Here is a 9903-nt window from a genome sequence, read left to right as displayed (position 1 = left end):
AAACTCAAGCTCAAGTCAAGAACTGTCAAAACAAAGGTAGAAATATATATATATAAAAAGTGAAATTGATGGTAATGAAATACTAGTATAAGCCCTAAATAATACCTAGACTTTAATACATTTTACTAGAGATATTAAAACTCAGATGCTATCCCATAGCCTGACCTTCGGCAAATTATTGGTCTACTGTTAACATTTACGGCTAGCCTCTTAGGAGTTAAGACCAATCCACCTGAACCTGCCTGTGCTACTCTCCCCCCTTACTAACACTGTGATAGTCAATGCTAAAGCTTGTAGCAATCCTAATGAGTACATGGTCAAACTTGGATCCCTTTTCTGGACCAATAAATGTTTAAAATAAAATATCTTTTATATGGATAAAAATGCAGAAACATGTTGAAATTACTTTCGTTGATAAGTAATACAAATATGTAGTGACAGATATTTTTCAAAATGACTCAAAAATAAGCAAAAGGGTTAATTGTAGTACACTTTTTCTTTAGTGCAAATTTCTGATCTCAAAACATTTAATATAATTTCTTTTGTTCTTTTATCTAAAGTTCATAAAACATATAGTATATCAAATCTTAAGTGTGTTGCCCCTAAATGACTAAAAATATAAATCATCCAATTATGACATTTAGCAACAATAAATATATTAACAATAATATCAATCATGGCATCAATAGTAATGATAAACCTAATAGCAGCATTAATAGTAGAGCTAATAATAATAATGATTATAATAATAATAATAACATAAATAACAATAATAATAATAATAACAAAACTTTTGTCAGTGAAATAATGCTAACAATAAAAAGTGTAGTGGTTATATTCATGAAAAATTGCATGTCAATATATCACTAAAAGAAATACCCTATCAATCAATTCAATAATGGCAAATGATTATAATGTCAAAATTAATACAAGAACAATTAATAATAAATGTGGGATTAAGAACTTCAACACAAGATGATATTGATAGTTTTTACAAAATTAAAATCAGTATTACTACCACAAAACTAATTAAACCACTTATGACAGGTGTCACACAAATGAGACACCCAGAGAATTAACATTACTGGGGGTCCCGCGGGTGCGACGCTAGATTGGAGCTTGCGCTCTGATTTTGTCACCCATGACGGGCACCCGGAAAAGTAAACATTACTGGTTGTCCCACAGGTGTAACGCTATATTGGAGCTTGCGCTCTGATTTTGTCGCCCAGAAAATATTATTTTTGGCTTGAAGGTTAAGAAAATTATCAACATAATAATGACAAAAATAATAATGATAAAGTTTTGTCCTATTCAAACCACTCTTATAATTCCTATAACTATCATCACATCAAGTTGCAGACCTAGTAACAATAGTGGTAACTTAATCTATTTCATTACTAACAATATCGAATGTCTTTTAAGTAGAAGCAGCAATAGTAATGGTTATCATAGTAACCCTCAGTCTTTATCAATCATCATATTCATCCATACTTTCTACCCATCTCTCACTACCAACAGTGTTCATTTTCAATCTGTAAAGCATCTTCTATTACGGTATAAGTAATGGCTTCTAGGTGTAGAGGAAGCACTTCCAGTGTCCATGGTAAAAAGCAGAAGAAAAGCCCTCTGTTCAAGGTGAAGCTAAACATTGTAATGAAGCACCATCGTAAAAATGAATAACAATATTCACTAACTGGAATTCTAGCTTTCCTTTGTATTTTGATCCAGATTAGTTTTTTACTTTGTATTTGTCAATTCTCCTTTCAACATTATAGGAACATTAATAAATGGTCTTATAGTGGATTATGGCCTTTTTTATTACTATTTCGCTATCATTTAATTATGGTAGGAAATGTGTCCCTATCAAACCCATGTTCTGTGATACTTTATAGAGGTACTCAACATAAAAACTACTTTTAGTTGTTTATTTGCTTAACCACTAACGCCGGTATATTTTGATGAAAATAATATTTTCTAGGCGGCCGTTGCCCACGATGTATTTGGAGCGCAAGCTCTAATCCATCGTCACACTGGCGTCCCGCCCAGCAATGTCTCGTATATGGGATACCCGTCGTAAATGGGTTAACTTGGAGACAGAAGTCACCAAGTTACATAAGAATTTGAATGAGCAACAAATCATTATGCATATTCTTGGTTAAGTATTGAATAATGACACAGTTATAGCTATATAGGATTGGAGTGAAGGCTATCTGAAAATATAATCTATAATACACATATGTATGTATACAAGTATATATGTACACACATCTGTGTGACAGATTCATAATAGGAAAGGCAGCTATAGTTAAAATGGTAATAGCAGTTTTGACTATTCACTCAACTCTACTAGCTAGAGCTAAGAAGCATCTGATTTAAGGATGCTTATTGGTTAATGTAATACTGATGACCATGGTGAATCTACAAATTTTACATTAAAACAAAATTATATTCAGAAATTGCTTTCATTACATGCAGTCGGTTAAATTATGGAATAATTTTCAAAAGCTGAAGTTCACATTTGCTTAAAAGTTTGTTATTATCAAAGAAAACTGGAGTTGGTTATTAATTTTACTAAAGTTAATCAATTTATTTCTTTAATGACAAATTTAAGTATTTATGTATTTCCACAAACCAACATAGTGCACTGATGTTAATTGTATGAACTTGTTCTTTATATAATGTGGTTTGCTACCTTTTTTCCATGATATGCAGAGCATTACCATTTTTCAGTTTAGGTAGCTTTACTTGCATTATTTATGCATTCTAATCTCAAACAAGTTATGAAAAATATGAGCAACTTTGTCATGCAGAGGGCACCTGGCAACAGTGTATTACCTGTGCATATCCAAAACATCTGATTTAGGACTTTTACATAGAGTATTTATGTCCTTTGCATGGCTACTATATATCAAAAAATACAAATTTGACCAAATGCTAATAATGCTAATAATAATAATAATAATATTTATAGCTATCAAATCAATAATAATAATACATAAAATTAATAGTAATACTAATAACAGTAACAATATTGACAGTAATGGTAATAGTAATAATATCATTAATGATGGTCATAACATTAATGATTATAATAATAATAAAAATAATTATAGTAACAACAAATACTTTAAACAATAATAATAACAACAACAACAAAGGTACTAATAGCCATAACAATCATATCTACAACATAGTAATAGTAATAGGCACTTTCAAAACAAACACAAAGACAAAAAAAATCAACAAGAAGGGTTAACAGGTGAAACCAGGTACATCTAGTAATATATTCCTTCCTAAGCACCTGCAAAGGTCTGTATATGTAAATAAAAATAAAACTCCAGTAACAATGGCTTAATAACAACAGAAGTAGATATAGTGGAATATGCAAGACACAAGACACTGAAGTTGTATCAGTAACTCAATAGAGAATATTAGTGCTAGAATCAGAAACTGAAATGAGAATCAGTATGGAATTTAGAAAATACATGATAGACCTTTGGTACTGAGTACCTGGACTGTTCACTGTTTTCTTTATTTGGTTTATACACTGATGGCTTCACATATGCTCAGTCAATATGATGTCTATTACGAGGCCTGCCTGATGTAACCTAAATTTTGAATTTCAGGAAAAAGTTTTTTCAACAATCATCATCATCAGTCTTACTATAATTAGTGTCATAAAGTTATCAACAACAGTAATCATTGGTACTTATGGATTTCTAAATCTAGACGTAAAAAATTAATAAAACAGAGCCAAAGCAGGGTACATGTATAAATGGACTCTAGGCATCAACATGATAGAGAAGAAGGAAAAAGAGGAGGGAAAGAAAAAGGAGAAAAAGAAGAAAAATGAGGAGGAGGAGGTAACCTTGAAGTTATTGCTTGTCTACTTTGAAAGTATTCTATTACACTTTGCTAAGAAATCTGCATGTACTATTACCATTTGTCTCGATGAAGATAATCAAAATACCAAACATTTATATATGCAACATTCGATACTAATATTTAAAGTGAATACTAATACAAGTAAACAAAATTATATATAACAAAAGGTAATACCGCAGCTACTAATGCAAAGCTGGAATATATAGTCGCCATAATCATAAAACCATTTACAGTATTGGCAACATGATGTGCCATGAACTAATACCCACACCTTGAAGTATCATTCAAAAGAAAAAGAGGAAATACTTTTGCAGTACAAATATATAAAAAATAAAAAGTTCTTCCCACTCTCCAAAACAACAAACTAGTTGAAAAAAATACTTTTCTAATCATACTGATTCAATAAGTGTAAACTTAAATAATAAACCTTTGGCATTCCAGCAAAGGCCAAGAAGTCTCCACAACCTATATTCTGTCAAGAGAGAGAGTGAAGACCAACCTGGCAATTTTTCGTCAAATAATGTGTGGTGTAATTTTGTTGGCCTTTGCTAAAGTACCAAAGGCATACAGGTAATAATAATTGCTCGAGTCACTTCAGATGAAGTAATGAACTTTCCTCAAATGATGCTTTCAAGGCTGTCGAGGAGTAACGCTAGAATAATAAACACCGAGTTTCCAATTCCATAAAATGGCCCACTTTTAAAATTCAAGTGGTGTCTAGTTTGAATCTGAAGTGCAAATATAAACACTAATTGGTCTGATTTAGGTTTATGAATCATCTTGAAAGAACTGGCTCGGAAACTAGAAACTAGATGTTAAGGATCAAGAGAAGTGCAATTATATTTAATTGCTTAAATATATCTGAATAATTAACAGCCGATAGCTATGGATGTCAGTGCCCAACATCGTGTCCAGAGAACTATTGTAACCTTCAACACTAAAGAGGACTGCAAAACAGCTGACGGCAATATGATGGGATGAGACAACAAATTTCTCATAAGAGCCTCGTAATTCAAATCTGCCATAAGCAATGATGACAAAAGTAGCAAATACCTGGCAAATTCTTAAATATTTCATAAATACCCATATTCAGGAATGCTCTTCCCATTCCTCATAAACAAGGCTGCAGTTTTCCACTTGAAATGCTATGTTGCAATTCCCTCCCATTCTCAATCTCTCTTTCATGAGCTTTCTGAAGTCTTCAACCAACTAGCCTGTTTATCAATTCAGCTACACAGGCATATCTAGAAACCACTTGAATAAAGAGGTATTTATTAAGGACCCTTTACATATCAGAAATATACCACTGTTTCCTATCCAAAATCTGCTAGAAAGTTATTGTTATTCAAAACAGGTCTATACCCCAAGGCAAGCCCAACAGTGGCACAGTGTCAAACAATTGCTGTGTCCTATATTCTTTAAGATCTTCAGCAATGGCAAACATATATTCTGGCAACATAGAGCTTGGATTGGTTCCTTATTTGGCAATAAATTTTAAGACTACTCTCCAAGCTTTATCCTGCAAAATTAAGATGCACAGGTTTGTTGGCAATTACAGGGAATGGCAAAGACACAAAGGCCAATGGCGGATGCGTGGGCGTGTCCAAAATTTACCAATCATAGTTTACCTGGTCTTTCATCTTTATACTCCCTTTTATATCAAATGGTAAAGAATTTTGGTCCAATTTCTAAATACCAATAAATATGGAATCACTAACTTCTTTTAAATAGTAGGCACCATTAAACAGACTTACACATTTCTGCATCTCATAACACAGATCAGCATAGCCCATGCACCTATTGGTGCTCTGGCAAAGGCCAACAATCCTCCACAAACCATATGCTTTCATGATAAAAATTGGAAGCTTTTCTTGGCATTTTGCAGTAAAATATAGAATTACTCCAAGCTATATCCTATTCAAATACAAGTGGAAGCTTCCAGGCATTTCCTGGAGCAAGGGGACTACAGCAATTCAATATTACATTACAATCATTTTAACCTGGTATAAAGTTATTACACCTGTTTTCTATATATTTAACCAAATATTCATCAAAAACTATAGTCATAATAACAATAACTAACATTGTACAGATTCCATAACACCATTATTAAGACCCAAACATTGTGATGACTTGGCATAAAATGTGTAGCAGCCACAGACAATTTTTGAGTCAAATCTATTACGTAAGAGGCTTAATCAGTTTGCAAAAACTGAATACAATTCTTGACTTGATCCTGAGCCTAAATTATTGAACTCACAGTATAACTTGGAATCAAAATACAAGCATGAACACACCATCTGTTTAGGTACTGTTATTCTGCTTAGGCCTATAAGAAACATTTTTAAACGGAAAAAATACTCTTCAGTAAAACCTGCAGAGCTGTCTGCATAACTAAATAAAAAGTCTCATACTAATAACGTTCACTTCAATAAATCTAGCACTGGCAAAGCAGAGTCATATGAGCCAAAAATTTACATGACAGAACTATGCATAGATTTAGTTTTTTACTTCTAAAGCCTTCTGAATCAAAATATGGGTGAGCATCTTGCAAAAACGGACCTGGCGAGCGAGAAATCACAACCTATATCCCCTTAACGGATCCTCAGTCCATCATAACAGAATCCGTCTCCCCTCAAACCAGTAAAAAGTATCACGCTAAAAACAAATTGCCGATCTTGCCCGAAATTCGGCATTCATATCAAAATCATATCATCGTCACTGATACTGTGACAAGTAAACACCAACCGAAGTGTCAGGTAAACATTCCAAATACCAAAAACAAGCTAAATTCTAAGGTTCAACAAATGAAAAATCCAGAGAAAAATCCACTTCACATGAAAGCCTGCTCCTTGAATAGCATGCGGCTTCCCTCACAGAATGAAATAATTCGCACATCACGGCTAGGCCTGTCATTTGCCTTTCGGAACAGGTGCTCCTTATTCGCACTTCCACTGCTTATCTAGAACCAGACTAATATGAACTAATCATAAAAAGAACCGCCTGTATATGTGTTGCTTTTAGCCTAGGCCTACAGTAGGAAATCAATAACACAGGTAACAGGTAAAAGCATCAAGGTTTGAAGTTCAAGAAAAAAAAAAAAAAAAAAAAAAAGGGGGTTAAAATCCATCACAAAACGTCCCAAAGTCCTCACGAGGGTCACACGGGCCACACCTAAATTCCTCCAATGCACTAGCCTCAATAAAAAAAACAAAAATCCCAAAAAGGAAAAAAAGAAAAACAAAAATAAAAAATAAAAACAAATCCAGCACCATGACACATGACAGGACGGGGCATTGGGGACCCAGGTCGGCCTCGAACCCCCCCGCCACTCGGAACACTCCCACACACTCCTACTCGAGGCTCGACCCAGGCCCCACGCCCAGGGCCAGGGCACGCGGGCGTCAAACGGGCGTGAAATGGGCGTCGAGTGTCCCCAGACCACCTCACATCCGCCCCTCCCACACCGCAGGGAAGCACCTCATTTGCCTCACTTTTCTCGACGAAGCCGCTTCTGCTCGGCCTCAGAGTGCCTCCTGCCTCGCTCCCCGACGAGCACTCGACCTCTAGTGCGTGCCCAAGTGCGCCAAAGTGCCACGGAAGGGCGAGCAAAGTGCCAAAATCAGAAGCGACTCGACAGGGAGGCGAGAGCGATAAACATGGCCGCCGCCCGCACTCACGCAGCACCCATTCCTCTCGGCCCCATTTCCACCCCTTTTTCCTCCCGCTTCCCAGCCACCAGCACGCCCACGGCACGCCCACGCCCTCGGCCTGGCCCCCGCAGCGCCCACTGGACAGGGAAGGGACGCCATACCTACTCTAACGCGGCCCAGGGTCTTAGCCGAAACACACAACCACTATCAAAACATCGGCCAAAGAACTGGAGGAGGAATCGATCAGCCTCGGCCGCCGCCCTTCGCCTCTCGCTCTTCCTCCTCGCTCTTCCTCTCTCTCCTTCGCCTCCTCCTCCTCCTGCTCCTCCTCCTCCTCCTCCTCCTTCCTCCCTCCCAACTTACGCTAGGAAGATCCACAGGGCGAGACGCGAGTCAGGGACACATATAGCCAGCGTTCCCGTTCTTCTCCGCGGCGGAATGGGAGTCGTAATTTTGGTGGGAATAGTTGGGGAAATTTTCGAATTAAGGATCGGGCTCCGAAGGCAGGCGGGGTGCGGCCCGTGCGCTCACTGGAGGAGGCCCCGTGCACCGCCGGTGACGTCACGCGCTCGGCTGCCCTCGGCCCCGCTCGGCTCCGCTCGGCTCGCCGGACAGGCAGGGTCGGCGCGCGGAGCGGCGGCAGACCCGATCGCTTTCACGTGCGCTTAACAGGGCTGGATGTACTCTAATTTAGATCTACTTGGTATCATAAACTTACTAACAACAATGAAAAATCCTTGAGAATTTTTTAAATCGTAGAAATGACCCGCACGAGAGTCGCCCTCCGTTACTTCGGGCTACCACGCGATGCCGCCACAAAACTTTCGTCTGCTGCATTACCACACCCTTCCATTGAAGAAAATGGTTAAAGCGAAAAACATGAGAGAAAACGGTTACCGACTTTCACAGGCTTCTGAATGAATATGTTAAACGTTTCTATTTATTCAATAGTGATAGAGCGAATCATCGTAACTGCTCCAAATCTGTCGAATTACATATCGTGTCTCAAAATTCGCACCTTGAAATCCTTCTGTCAAAACGACACACAACAGCGGTGACAATACACCTCTCTCTCTCTCTCTCTCTCTCTCTCTCTCTCTCTCTCTCTCTCTCTCTCTCTCTCTCTCTCTCTCTCTCTCTCTCTCTCTCTCTCTCTCTCTCTCTCTCTCTCTCTCTCTCTCTCTCTCTCTCTCTCTCTCTCTCTCTCTCTCTCTCTCTCTCTCTCTCTCTCTCTCTCTCTCTCTCTCTCTCTCTCCTCTCCCTTTTCGCACGAATATGATATGCCCTAAATCTCAATAATCGATCTAAGATGATAGAAAAAAAAAATCGCACAAAGGTCATATTTCCGGGTATCAGTCTGTTGCAATATTCCCTATGTCCTTCAAGTGCAAGCTTTCACAAATCATAAAATTAAGTTCCCTCTCCTAACATTTATCAGCGATTGCATTATTTCCCGTTTTTCTTTTTTAAAACACCGGTCAGCGAACTGGGAATAAAGTTCTAAATCTTTTAAAAGTTTTTTTTTGTATATATAAAAGTTTAAAATATATTTTACTGTTTTGCAGAGAAAGTCACGAGACTTGAATGTGATGAAATGGTAACGACAGTCACGATCATATCTTAATGATCACAATAATAAAGATGGTAATGGGTTTGATGATCATCACAAGATATAAAGAATCATAATGTTTATACTATGATTAATGGTGGTATGAGAATCATAAGAGAAATGATAGGTGTGACATTTATACTTGAGTGAAATTATAAAGAAGCATTGCTATCGATATCAATGGTTAAAAGAATTATTATTATTTTCATCTTATTTATCCTCATCATCACCATACTTATCATCCTTCTTATTATCATTATTGTTGTTATTGTTATTGTTCTCATCGTCATTGTCATTATAATTGTAGTAGTTATAGTACTAGCACCAATGTTTTTATCATTGCACATTATAGTTATCATATTCTTGTTGTTGTTATTATTATCATCATTATTACAATTATCATTATTGTTATCACTATTATTATTGTTGTTATTATTATTAATATTATCATTGTTATTATCATCATTATTATTATTTTTATTATTATCATTATTGTTATTATGCTTATGCTTATGATTATGATTATAAGGATGATGATGATGATAATGATGATGATGATGATAATGATGATGATGATGATTATTATTATTATCATTATTATTATTATCATCATTATCTTTATTAGTATCATTTTCATAATCATCATTATTATCATTATTACCATATTATGATAATTAATATCATTATCATTGTCATTATCAATATCACTATTATCATAATTATCATCATCATTATGATTATTATTATCATTTTCAT

The 9903-nt window shown here is 36.2% G+C and overlaps 1 protein-coding gene across 7 annotated transcripts in view; it reads right to left on the bottom strand.

Moving 5' to 3' along the window:
* Gbeta13F (guanine nucleotide-binding protein subunit beta-1) overlaps positions 1-8125 on the bottom strand; it is a 78511-nt gene extending 70386 nt beyond the window's left edge. The window contains exon 1 of one of the 7 annotated variants that reach the window (XM_070141223.1): positions 7902-8125. The gene's annotated coding sequence lies outside the window, so the exon portion shown is untranslated. The other 6 variants (XM_070141228.1, XM_070141226.1, XM_070141230.1 and 3 more) reach the window with 6 other exon arrangements.
* Between the last annotated feature and the right edge of the window lie 1778 nt (positions 8126-9903).

The sequence above is a fragment of the Penaeus vannamei genome, chromosome 27, assembly GCF_042767895.1.
Source record: "Penaeus vannamei isolate JL-2024 chromosome 27, ASM4276789v1, whole genome shotgun sequence".
NCBI lineage: Eukaryota > Metazoa > Arthropoda > Malacostraca > Decapoda > Penaeidae > Penaeus > Penaeus vannamei.
This window is presented reverse-complemented; position numbering and strand designations above follow the sequence as displayed.